A 13,964-nucleotide genomic window follows, 5' to 3' on the forward strand; every position below is an offset into this window, starting at 1 on the left:
CACTGTGACCCCAGATCCTAACAGTTCATAACTGAAAACCAACAGCTGGGCAGTAACTTACCCAGCCAGCAAGGACACACTAACCATGGACCAGGATCAACTTCCCATTCTGGCATCCAACACCCCAGCCAGCCATCTCTACCTCACCTAATCCTGCCCACGAATGGGGGTTGTATAGACATAAACCAGAATAAACTAAACTCCTTGTTACCAGGGCCACAAACAAATTTAAATCCAAATTTAATTGGGATTTACCTGTAACTGTCCAAACAGATGAATTACAGATGATTGTGAAAGCTGCACAACCCCTAACCCGGGGTCACAGCGGTCTACAGCCTGAAGTAGTCACCAGGGGAGTGTCTTAGACCATTCTGCTAAATTTTAATAACTTCTGTTCATTTTTTTATGCCTTGTCTTTTCCCTGCAAACTTTTCCCATGTCCATACTCAGTTTTCCTTACTGTACCCAGGACATTAACTTTAACAGATGTAGTAGCAGGTCCTAAAAGGATAAATCTCTCTAATCCTTATTGTTTCTCAGTCACATTGTTCTGTTCACCAGCTTTAGAAAGAATATTTATGGTGGGTCCCTAAACTCCTTTGGAACTACTAATGTGCATTAGAATATACATGTAACTGATAACCTGGGGCTTCATCCAAACCCCATTGTCAGTTAGAAAATTTCCTTTGACTTTGGTGGGCTTCAGAGTAGTCATTACTGGTACAGTAGAACAGTCACCATGTTTAGGTGGGACTTCACCGTGTTCTGCACGTTGAAGCCCTCCAGAGGATGTACATTTGATCTCTCTCTCTCAAATTCCTGGCAAGAAGAACACCCTTACAAAGCAGTCTTCGCTGGAAGCGTCTTTCCCATTGCTCCTTGCTTGACAATGTTATGAAATAAAAGGACGGGAAATGCAACATTCAGGATAATCTCTCAGAGCTGCAAAGAATTCCTGTAGGCTGAAAAACAATTCAGCATTTTATTTAAATTATTAGGCTTTACTTTCCTATAACTATGGGTTCTGTTTGAGGTTTCAGGCAGACATGGTTTTCTCTGTTAACACTTAGTTTGTTGTCTGTAAGGGTTCTTCACAGCTTTAGGGCTCCAGACCACTTTTTGAACATCATAGTTGTGATTTTAGAGTATAAGCTAGAAATCATGACAGACGTTCTACAGTCAGTTGGATGTATAGAGAGGCTTCCAAAGCTGACTTCAGCAAACTAATTGTGAAAGATCATTGTGGGGTTTTTTTTCCCTCTTGTTAGCAATGATTTACTTTTCTGAGGTCTCTTTTCCCACTGACATTTATAGATGATCTGGCTCCTACTTATGGCTAGTTATTCACGTGTTTTGATAGCTATACCAATAAAATTAGATCCCTGTGCAGTGGAAGCGTAACTGAAGCAGCAGAGAGAATTTTTTTACGCAGAAGTGCTATTCAGTGAGGTATGGCTTGAGTCACTCAGTTTTAAAATAGAAGCATAGAAATACATGCTGGAGAAGACATCATTTGGTTAAAATGTTTTTGTAGAACTATTTTCCTCCTCAATTCCTTTTGGGATCCCGTTAAAAGAGTTTTTACCAACCTCAAGATATATGGGTGCTCAATCAGAGGATGACTCAAGATTGCATCAGTTCTGGTAAAGAACACTAAACCCCAAATGTGATTGGTTTCTCTAATGGTATGATGTAATTACTCAGTTTAAAAAAGTAGTAATGTTCTCTTTTCTTGGAAAAAAGGAGATAAAAGAGTTTCTTTGAGGTTTTATTTAACTGAAGCTCAGATGTGTCAAGTTTATATCGAATTTGTACTGGTTTGTCATCATCAGATTGCAATCATGACTGTCACTGGGATAAATGATGCCACACCATACCAACATCCCGTCCAAAGCTTTCCTGTCAACAGAAAATACATACTTGTTCTTCATAGAATAGTAACCAGATGCTGTTTTATGGATGAAATTTCAAAGTGTATTTTGAAACATAAGTAAGAAGTATCCAATTCTTCTATGAAGAATTTACACATGTTGAATTTTACACATGTATGAGCTAAAAATTAGGGCCTTAAGTAAGTTAACTTATGTCATAAGATTTTAGGCTCCTGTTCAGCAAAGCACATAATAACACATTGATGAATTGGAGCCACATTTAATTAACATCATAAAATCCTGGCATGATGGATTCAGCACTTTGTCATTCAAATATAACCCATTCAGTGTCATACAGTTTTCTTTGTGGAGGTAAAACCCTAAAGAAAGTAGTAAAGTTAAAAAAAAGTAGTAAAAAAAGAAAGTAAAAAAACCAATCCTGTGAGTTTTTAGGCTTACAAATGACTGTTAATCTTCTGACAGCTGGGAGCTTTTGAAAGCTTTAGCTCAGGATTTTGACAGCTGTGTTTAAAACAGCAACTCTTGTAGTATGTTCTATAAAAACACAGGGGAGGAAGCAGAGCAGAGAGTTATGTTGACCAAGGTCAAGAAATATCTTCATAATTACATTTGAAATAAATTAGGGTGTGATGCCAACCAAACTGCCCTTTTATGTTCTCATTTGCTTGTCAATTTTTTAATAAACCCAGTTTTTCTTCAAGAGTTACCCAGAGCAACTTTAACAGATATTCTGTCAAAAGCCTCTTTATACTTTTTAATAATGATTTTCATCTCTGCCGCTGTAGTCTCTAGTACTAAATTTCATTTGCCTTGGCACAAGAACCATTCTCTTCCCTCATGAAAATTGAACATTATTATTAATGTAGATAGTCAATTACTTCATATTAATGTGGATTTATATTTAAAATCAATACATCAACGTGATGCAAAGCACTCTTAAAACACTATAAACTTCTGCTGGATATCTGATCCATTTTTAAAAAATTCATAAAGAGTCAGGAATCTATACAACTGCATAACTTGTATGGGTATTGTATTTAGGGGATGAGCACATAGCTGACAGTTGTGTGACTTAAAATACATTTTATTGTATATAGATCTTTATAAGTTCTTATTCTGCCAGTTACTCAAAAAGGTTAACATCAAACACATTTAGAGAAGAAATAAAAATAAAATATAAAAATATTGAGAGTAAATTTAATTCATCAGGGGAAAAAGTTAGTAAGGGAACGGTGGACATGTCTCCAAATGCTTTCAAAGGTGGCTGGCATTGTCAAAGAGAAACTTGAGTCCATTACAAAGTACAGGGTTCTGTATAAGGATAATTAACTGAAATGTTATGACCCAGCATTCGCAGATTATGTGATCTGATCTTAAACTAGTTTCTAGCTTCCTCTTCACGGAGCCAGAAGGAATTGTTGCAATGGAGACAAATGGTCATTCTGCATTGTCCAGTTTAGTTGTAGTCCTGGACATGGAAGAAACTACTTGAAGCTGAGACTACTCACAAGACTGGTAGGCTATTTGCCTTGCTCAAGGCAGGATCAGCCCAATCTAGCTAATTTCTCTGGTCTGCTCCTAATCAGAGCCATAACTCCTACAGTGGTCATAAAGTCTTATATCTTGCATACCAAACTGCAGCACTTAAAGAACTCTGATTCCTCATTTGCCTTCCTCACCTGACATCCTTGCCCCCCCTGGGTGCATAAAATGAGCATGATTTGATGCAGGGCATTTGAAAAAAAAGAGTGGGTGTCCAGGGCAAACTTCTGTTTTTTGACTTGGGACTTCCTTAACGTTTGGTGATGAAAACCTGGATTCATTATGGTTTTTTCTTGGTCTTTATTCAATTCTTACATTTTACCCCATAACTTAAAAAAAAAATAATAATAATTACATATTAGTGTAAGTTCAAGAAAATAAAACTACAGGGTGCTTCATCTTTTTTCTTGTCTGAATTATGAATTAGAACGAGAGAGTATTGCACAAAGATGGGAAAAGTGTGGGTCAACCTCTTTTTGTCTCTGCCAGGCCTCAGCTCATAACATGGATTACACTTGCATCATCTGTTCACCATTGCCTTCTCATGGTAGCAAAAGGCCCTGACTGTCGGAGCAATGCTGTGCAGCCAGCTAATGTTACTTACATGTATGGCTAGTATTTTCCTACAGTTACATTTCATAGTTTCCCTTTCTCGTCTTCTGTAGACAGACTTACAATACATCAATTGTTTTCCTCCTCATTAGCATCCTGGTAAAGAACTGGGTGAAGATAAAGAAAAGTCCTTATCCCGTGAGAGTGTAGAACCAGGACCCTGCACCTGGTTTGGCATAGCTGATCTGTACCCGTGAGGGGACACTGCTGATGGCGCTGAACCAAATCAGTCGACAATGGACTGATGGCTTGGGACTGTGTAATCAGAAAATGATGAGTCCTGTCCAGGAAGATCTGTTCCACTTGCAGCATTCGCTATGTGAAGTAGATATATGTGTAAAGTCATTATTAAAGAGGAAATTCTTTTCTCCAGACAGATCTTATACTGCTTTCGGAAAAGCTGCTGCAATCAATGAGATACAGAGCTTCAAAGAGATCTGCCCTTCAGGAACCACACCAAAGAGCTGCAGCTACAGCTCTGAATTCTTTGGCAAAGACCTTTGAATCCCTTTTTTTTTTTTTTTTCCCAAAAAACTCTTAAAGAAAGCTCAACCAGCTAGTTTCATCTACATGGAAGTTGTTAATTATGCTGTAATTATTTTTATTTCATTGAAACAAGTACATCTGTGTTAATTAAAATTCAAAAATACTCTCAGACAAGGCCTTCTTTTGAGTGAGAAGCTTGAAATTCCAATGTGATCATTAAGTAGTTATCTCAGTTCTATAGTCTTTATTTCAAGTATACTCAAGTTATTATAGATAGATGCAGACTTGTTGGCTTTACTAGTTTGAACCACTGGGTCAAGTTTTCTAGCTTTTTCCTCTAGTGTGCGCAAGTCTCGTTCGATGCTATATGTTAACCTGCTCAAATTCAGATCCTTAATATTGTTGCTAATGTCCCATCATTTGTTGCCTAAAGCCAGTCATGCAGAATAACACCAGCAAAATCTTTCTTGTGTTGCAGGCTGTCCATGTTTGGTGAACTGAAGTGCTCCCTGTTCAGCTACTGGAGAATGAAAGCCTGAAAAAGTTCTGTGCTTTTCCACTCACTCACTTATACACTAAATCCTGGAATAAGCATAGGCTTATTTTCATTACACTGGCAGCGGGAAATTCAGGTGCTGTATTGCTATGGGGCAGTGACACCTTGCTGTGGTTTAACCCCAGCCGGTAACTAAGTACCGTGTAGCCACTCACTCACTCCCCGCTTTCCCTGGTGGGATGGGGAGGAGAATCGGGGGAAAAAAGGTAAAACCCCTGGGTTGAGATAAGAACAGTGTAATAATTGAAATAAAACAAAATATAATGCTCATACTATTAGTAATGATAATAATTGTAATGGAAAGGGAGATAACAAAAAGCAAAAGAGAAATCAAACTCAAGAGGAAAAAAAACCCAAAACAAGTGATGCACAATACAGCTGCTCGCCACCTGCTGACTGATGCCCAGCCAGTCCGCCAGCAGAGATCTTTCCCTGCCCCCCAGCTAACTGCCCCCAGTTTATACACTGAGCATGACGCTCTATGGTATGGAATATCCCTTTGGCCAGTTGGGGTCAGTTGTCCTGGCTGGGTCCCCTCCCAACCTCTTGTGTCCCTCCAGCCTTCTTGCTGGCCGGGCATAAGAAGCTGAAAATTTCTTGACTTAGTATAAACACTGTTTAACAACTAAAAAGTTGGTGTGCCATCAACATTGTTCTTACACCAAATCCAAAACACAGCACCACAACAGCTACTAAGAAGAAAATTAACTCTGTCCCAACCAAAACCAGGGCACACCCCTACTTCTATCATGAGCAATATATGCTGAAAGTCAGGTAGCTGGACTTATGCGAAAGTCTTTACTAAACACTGGATTACATTTTTTGAATTAGTTGTTATCTAAATGAAATGTTAGAGAAAATGACTATGGTTCTTTGAAGTTGAAAATACGCTGTCCAAAGTGACACAGCAAAATATTATTTGAAAATTGTAAACAAATGGCTAATATTTTATTGTATAAAAAGCCATGATTGAGTCATGAGTCAATAGTGTGAAGTCTACACACTGTGACCATGTGAGTGTGGCAATAACTTATATCCACAATGAATTAAGCATATAAATACATTTTTTCTGCTGCTTTGCCTCTTGGGACTCAAAAATGTTTTTGCCAAAGGATAACTGAGTTAAAAGAGCAAATAGTATCTTTCATTCCAGCTCAGTACTTTATGGTTTTTGCAGTCTTCATGAATAAAGACGTCACTTAAATTTGTCATAAAGTATAAAATATATACACATTTGTCATTTTGATCAGAAGGTTCATTCAATTCCACTGTTCAGTCAGTCTAAGCTAGATTGTCAATTTTTTTTTTCAATTTTTGGTAAATTTTGCTGAGAGCCTGGAAGTGATACTGAAGAGAAGTAGCACAAATGCATTCTCCATAAACACACAGACACACATGACAATTTAAGCATAGTGCAACAGGATAGTGGTTTAATTGTGTCTGCCAAATATAAAAACATTTCAGAATCAAACCCTTCTGTTGAACTAATTAAATAATTAATTTATTCTGAAACTAATTCAGCTTGGCTTCCAACAAATTTCTGCCTGGTGGCTGGTTGATTTTGTAGCAGAGTTGCACTATGGCCATGTGAGAGCTATTCCTTGCTTAGACATCAGCCCGAGCTGGTGAAAGCTGCTGTGAATGTCCTGACCACAGGAAAAGTTTTGATTGCAATTGATGTCTTATTGGACACCAGAGAATCCACATCACCTCAGTTTCAGTTTCTTTTGGAGTGGGTGCTCTGGCAGAGCATGGAGTCCTGCTGAAGCACTTACTGGTCTGGACACGCTCCCTCTCGTGTAGGTGTTCAAATGTTTATCAATAATATTAACCAAGAGATGGAAAAATTGGGTAAGTGGCAACAGTGATTCATGCACTTGCACATGCGCATTTTGTACAGTTGCCGATGCCACATTTTCTAGGCTAGGATATTGCAGATGATTGTGATGGTTTGAATTATAAATGTACATTTTAAAAAAGGTACACATAGTGACATGTGTGTCACCGTTTCCTTGGTGTATATTATTTTTTCATTGCATTGCTTTGCTGCTCTCCAGCTGCTTACCCTTGAAGCAAATGAATAATCTTATTGAATTAACTGTTCACATTTAAAACAAAGCACACACAAACATTTCAGCCGCTTTGGAGTGTTTTTCTTTCATTCAAGTAATAACTTTTTGTACACCTTTTTTTTTTTTTTTCTGAATACATTGGCAGGAGTCCCTCAGTGCAGTGGGCATGTTTGGCTTAGGCTGTCTCATGTTGGAAGAGCTGGGTTATTCAGAACCAGTGATAGTTTTGCGGGTAACTTGGTTGATATTTTTAATGTCTGTGTATTCTCCATAGAAAGAGAACACAGGAAAAGTAGCTCTGATACCAGGAAGGTAAACCAGTTGTATTAGGCCAAAAGGGAGCTTTCTACTGCTTCTCAGCACCCTGCCGTGACTCTGACATGGAGTATTGGTATGGAAAGCATCCAGGCTGGGCCCATGCTGTGTGGTCTTTCCCAAACTCAGTCAGTTCCTGGCAACCAGTGTCTTAGGGACTTTCTAAGCCTGAGGTTGTGTTCAGTCCATTATGTTTAGTACCCATGAGTAGACCTATCTTCTATGAAATTATCTGATTTAATTTTTGAATGCTTTATACTTTTGTCCTTCTTCGCGTCCTGTGGCAGCGAGTTTCATAATTCACTTAATATGTTGGATAAATAGTATTCCCTTTTGTTCATTTTAAGCCTTCTGTCTGATAATATCTTTGGACATCTCCTAGTACTTGTGTTGTAAGAAATAGTGAATGGTTATTTTCTATTTCCAAACTCCTTGCAATTTCATAGGCTTTTTTCGTACCCTCCCTCTTCATCATTTAATTTGTAAATTGAAAGACCCTAACCTGTATCTCTGTATCTCTGATCAGTCTTGCTACCTTTGCCTCAAGGTTTTTCTTGTTCCAATTTTGGAGAGGATCTCTCAGCTATGTGTAGCAGCCCATCAAAATGCCACTTATTTGTCACTCACTGTCAGCTCTAGATTTGACCAACCTGAAAGATTTCATATTCTCAGTAAATTTTGTTACCTCACTACTTCCTCTCTTCTTTCGTTGTTCGCTTGTCTGCATATTGGACAGTTTAGGTCCCAATGCAGATCCCTGAAGGACCTGAAGTAATTTTTTTCACAGTAAAAATGAACGATTTGTTTCTGCCTTTTTTCCCCTCTCTTTTCACTACTCACAAGTTGATGGGAGGAATTTCCTTTTTACCCTATATCAGCCTTAGCTATGTCAGTCTCTTTATTTCTCGGTCGCTCCAGAGACTTTTATGAGATCTTGTAAAAATCTCTTGGAAATCTAAGCATCCTCCATCAGCTGGACAATGTGTCAGTATGATTGTCAGCTCTTTTGGGCAGTTTAATACATGTACAACCACAACTTATCTCTGAAAGCATATGATTTCTTCCCTAATAGTTTGTTCCACCTGTGTTACTTTTTATCCTGTTAATTATTACAATTCCTAATAATTTTTGTGATATGCAATGTCAGACACAAGATGTTGTCAGGATGTTGTCTACTTGAGGAGGCTTATTCTTCATTTTACTCATTCAGTCCTCAACTTTGCTGTAGTGTGCCTGTGTGTGTTGACCCTGAGTACATGTACAGCCTTCTTCACTTATAAGAGATCTGACCAGATGTAATGATCTGCTTGGACAAATCACAACAGGTTCTTTCTACTTTTTCCTATATTCTTGAAGCAGCAGTAAGAAAATAAATCAGCCCAGCAAGCCCAACACCCTTCAGACCTGAACTCTGTAAGTGGACTGAGCAGGCAGCAGATTAGCTATTGCACAAAGCTGAAACTCAAAATAGAAGGCTGTAGCTGTTGGCTGAGGTTTTATTTATGCAGTAGAAAGCATTCAAATAAAACTATTTTCTGTTAAGTATTTCACAACCTGTACATATTTGTATTTTATGAATAATTGATTGTTTAGATGAAGATGTAATTCAGTACATTTTCTGAAGAAAAATAAATTCATATCTCAGATGTTTCCCCATGTGTCCGTGGGGAAAAGTGGGATACAATCCACATAGTTGCAGAGACCAATATTTGCATATTCCCCTTGTTTCAGAACAAAGATTTTGAAAAGCTTGAGTATTTACTGAACAGTTGCTCCGAGCAAAAAAGCCAGCAACACTGCAGACAGGTAAGTAGATTTCTGCTGATAAATAATTAATCCAGTAATGCTGGTGCCCTGTATACATAGCCATTGCATTTATGCAAATATCATTTAGAAGGAGAAAGAGCATTTGGTTGGAGTGTGCAACATTATTGATGGTTCTGACGTTTTAGAGTATTTCACTTAAAGCTGTCATTGCTGCCTTGAGTATAGGAGTGCTAATCTAGCTGATACCTGTTTTCCAGTCCTGAGGGACCCGCACTTGGCAGTCTTTGCTGTGGTATGAAAGAAGAGCAGATGACAGTATCGAACACTGGCAATGTGTATACTCTGGGGAAACTTGGCCCTTCAATATATATTATTAGACATAAATACTAGAGCACTAAATATGCTGGGACGTTGAGAGAACTGTGACTATTTCTTATACTGAAGTAGCAATTTGGGTTGAGATTTTGCTGTCATTTTACTGGGGAAAATATTCTGCAGAGGGGAGAGAGAAAGAACAAGGGTGAGATGAGGTAATTAAGGATGCATGAAAACAGTTCTTTGATACCAGGGCAATGAATATTCAAGATGGAAGATGTATTTCTGAATACATGAGGGGTTTTTTAGACTTTCAAACTAGTTCAAAGACAATCTCTATAGGATTATTGAGTTTTTTCTCACAGTTAAGCACAACAAGAAGGACATAGAGGGACAAGATGTTGTTCTGCACTCTAAGTTTTCATATCCTTACGTAAATAAAGTAATCCTCTTACATACAATAATGAGAAAAGAAATTTAGATTCCATTTATTTAGTGGATACAAAATAAATAGGCTTCTTGGAGTTACTAGGTTTTTGTTTAGTTGCATTAATAGGATAAACCTTTTCTGTAAGCACAAGGCTTGGTCTATAGCATTTGGCAAATATTGACAAATATTGCCTCTAAGAGACTGCAGCTGTCTCATTCATCAGGAAGGTGACTGACAAACTAGACATAATTTCTGTAATGCTTCCAGTTAAAATTTTTGCAAGCCTTCTATTTGTCACTTCATGTAATTAACAGTATAATCAGTGTTCTAGTCTACTAAACATTTCCTAATTTGGCAAATGTGTTAATGAGTCGAAGTCTCATGGCCCACACTGATGACGTAATTTCCAGTTCAGCTCTTGGAGTGTTAGTGGTAGGTTGCTTTAGGGACTATTTAAGCTTTTGGACCCACAACCACCCTTCTGACTTCTTTACTATCAGTAACCTGTACCGCAAAATGCCTTCATTCCTATAGTAGCACCCCTACCAGTTTCTTTCTCAGACCTTGGAAAGGCTGAGCCTTACTCCACTTTCTTCTCCCAACAGGCAGACAGGGCTGGCTTCACCTCTTGTTCCTCTGCAACCCTCTCCCTTCTTTTTTTATCAGAAGGTGGTGAGATGAGGTAGTCCTGCATGCACTTTGTTGAGGGACAGCAAATTGTAGGCCAGGTGGCAATGAAGTGGGCATGGCGACAGCTGGTGCAACTGGTTCCCCTGTCCCCTTTCCCTTCAGATGCAAGAGAAGCCCACCCATGGGACCCGGAATTGAGGATGGTCAAAAGTGAATAATTTCACTGGAAGAACTAGACAAATGGGACATATAAGGGGGCAGTAGACATGTTATTCAAGGAAGGTGAGGGAATATACAGCAAAAGAGACTTTCAATTAAGGAGAATGGTTTATTATTTTTATGTAGCGGTTGACCTAATGAGAAAAAAGAATAAGATATGGAATGACAGAACCAGATAAGCCAAACTAGCACTAACTTTGCAATGGAAATCAAGTACTGCTGAGACTGAACCAACAAAAGCATTGTTTGCAAACTTTTTGCCAGTGATTAATTTCCAGCAGGGTTCAACTTCACCTTCACCACAATGAACCTTCAGGTGGCTCTTGTGTGTTCTGCCAGCTTTCACAAGCCATTTATGAACAAAAATTTGAGGCGTTCTTTTTTTAAAGATACAAATGATTTTGAAGAACAAAACATTTCAGTATTTATCTAGTAAATCACACCTTCAACGTTGCCAAGCTGTAGTTTATCAAAAGTTAAAGGAAAGACTGTTGTGTCATTCTTTGAACAAGCAGTATTTTCAAATAAAACCAAAACCAAAGTCTCATCAAAAGATGTTAAGCATATCTCAAACTCTTGACCTTGCAAAATAAAACATTGACAAGTGTCTTTCTGACATTTTGCTATTTAAGCCACAGTCCCATCAAACTGTGTCCAACGTAGTTAAGAAGTGAATGTCCGCTATAGCAAAACCAGTGTCACTCAACAGAGCAATATCAGCTATATAGGATACTCTTTAAAATGTTAAAGATGATTATTTACTTTTTAAGTCCTTGAAACCTTTTAAGACATTTCCCAGCCTCAAGTAGGTTATCCTACTGTCTCCCACTTTCCTCCAAAACTTTCTCTAACTTCCAGGGGGTTGCCCTGTTCAAGGCTTATGATGTGGACAAAAGCCCATAAATATGGGGCAAAAGCGAGTCTCGCAGTGCAAAACTGGTGTATTGATAAGCGCTGGGAACATGCTAATAAGTGTTCAGATCTCTTCTGTGCTCCTTCCTCTTGCATGGTGGGATAACATAACACATTTATGCCTAAGTCGTGGTGAGGATAGATGAAAGCTGTATGAGACTGAGCTAGCAGTGTGAAACTGTTAGACTCATCGTACCTTCAGACCTAGTAAGTTATTTACCATTTGACATTTTGAATAGCATTCATGAGCCAAGGCGTTGTAGGGAAAGTCGTGGGGAGCACACACCTGCTTTTGCTGCAGACAAGTCACTTCATATTTCCACCCAGTTCTGCAGATGGATCCCAGCTGCATCGCTGTGCAACCCCCACCCCACCAGCTATTAACAAATGGCTGTTGGTAGTATTTCCTGTGTCATAAGCACATATAATCACATAATTAATATTAATGAGTCAGCCTATATCTAGCATTCCAGGATTTATTATGAAAATAAAGATACTGCTATATGTTTTTAAAGGGTGCATGTGTGCCTGTCTACTGATGAGATCAAAAGGAACTGAGGTGCTCAACTCCTTTGGAAAACTAGAGTGCCTCCATGGTTTTGAGGACCTACTACACTGGAAAATTTGCTCCTTTGTAAACATTTCTGAAAGGATGGCCTGCATGTGCAACATCTCAAGACAGCATAAGTGAATTTTGCAATTACTTTGCTATTTCCCTTTTTAGGTCTTTGAAAGACCTTGCAGATCTACACCCTAGTACAAAAAAAAAAAATATCAAGCAGACTTTTAGAATGCTGCGTGCAAAGGCTTTGTGCGAAAATTGGTATTTATGTGTCTAATGTAATAAGCATGACTGATGTGTTGGAGAACTGCTGAAGTAAGAATGCATGCAAGTTACTAATCAGTTTTTTTGGTATTGATTTGATAGTAATTGTACAGGAGAGGTGTATATGTCAGTGACTTTGTGGTTGCTCTGACACTAGTATGATGTAAAAATAGTCTTGATAGACAAACACCACTTCATAAAGTGCCAGTGAGGGAATCTTATGCTTGATTTTCTAAGAAGTGTTCTGATGTCTACATTTTGCTGCCAAAATTTTATAATTATTTACTGATGACATTGCATCATGTTTAATTTTCTGCTTTTATATATGCGCCTTTTAGGTGTGAAGTTGGAACCATTATTATAAGGCAAGGACATGCACCAGGTGAATGCTACTTCATACTGTTCAGAAAATTCAGAGACAGTGAAAATTTCAAAGCTCATACTTTTGCCTCTGAAATACTATGTGAAGCTGAAGAAGGAGACTTCATAGCTCCAGGTGTGTACCTTCAAATTAAAAAAAAATTAATTAAAAAGCTCTTAAAATATTTAAAGTTGTATTTTCAAAGAAGGGTCAGTGCTTTGACAATTATTTGCTATCCTTTTTGTTAAGACTTGAATAATACAGTGTCAAAATAATGAAATCTACACTTTTGTACACATTAGCGTATATTGATGAAGAATGCTGATGAATGGTGTCTGATGATTTTGGTGTGCATAGCTTATATAACATTGATAAACAGGAAAACTCATGGAGATGACATTACTGCTCCTGGGACAACAAAATTTATTCTGGATCTGCAGAAAGAATGCGTATACAGGAAAAAAACTGTAAGCTGGGGCAGACTTCATGCCTGGAGAAAAAGTTCTGAGTTTTTCCCATGACAGGATGAGGTGGTATATGAATAACTGATGTTAGAGCAGACAAGATCTAATTTGTATGCCAAGTGCATTACAATTTGACACAGGAGTCTTTTTAGAGGTAAAGCTGAAGATTTAAATTATTTCTTTAAGATTATAAATAAGGAACAATTTTTATTGTCCATTCTAGGGTTCTTTTTATATTACTAAACTGTTTACTGAAAGCATTTGGAAGTGACCTAGTCTTCATTCAAATGATAAGTCCCTGAGGCTCGAAGTTTCTCTAAGTCGTTTTCTAATGCTATTTGCCCGGTGTATTCCTGTCTAATGAAAGCAGTAGTTTTTCTATCTTGATGTGCCAGGTACTAGAGTTAATTGATTATGTTCTCGGTAGGGAACTTTGAAGTAATAAACTTGATGCATCTCTGTTGAGAATGTAGAAATGGGGGAACTTACTGACCCTGTTAGAACATTGCAGTGTGTTTGTAGGATGTTTTGTGGTCTTCAGTGATAGTGCTTTTGGTTATTGGTG

Source organism: Falco biarmicus, chromosome 1 (genome assembly GCF_023638135.1).
Source record: "Falco biarmicus isolate bFalBia1 chromosome 1, bFalBia1.pri, whole genome shotgun sequence".
Taxonomy (NCBI): domain Eukaryota; kingdom Metazoa; phylum Chordata; class Aves; order Falconiformes; family Falconidae; genus Falco; species Falco biarmicus.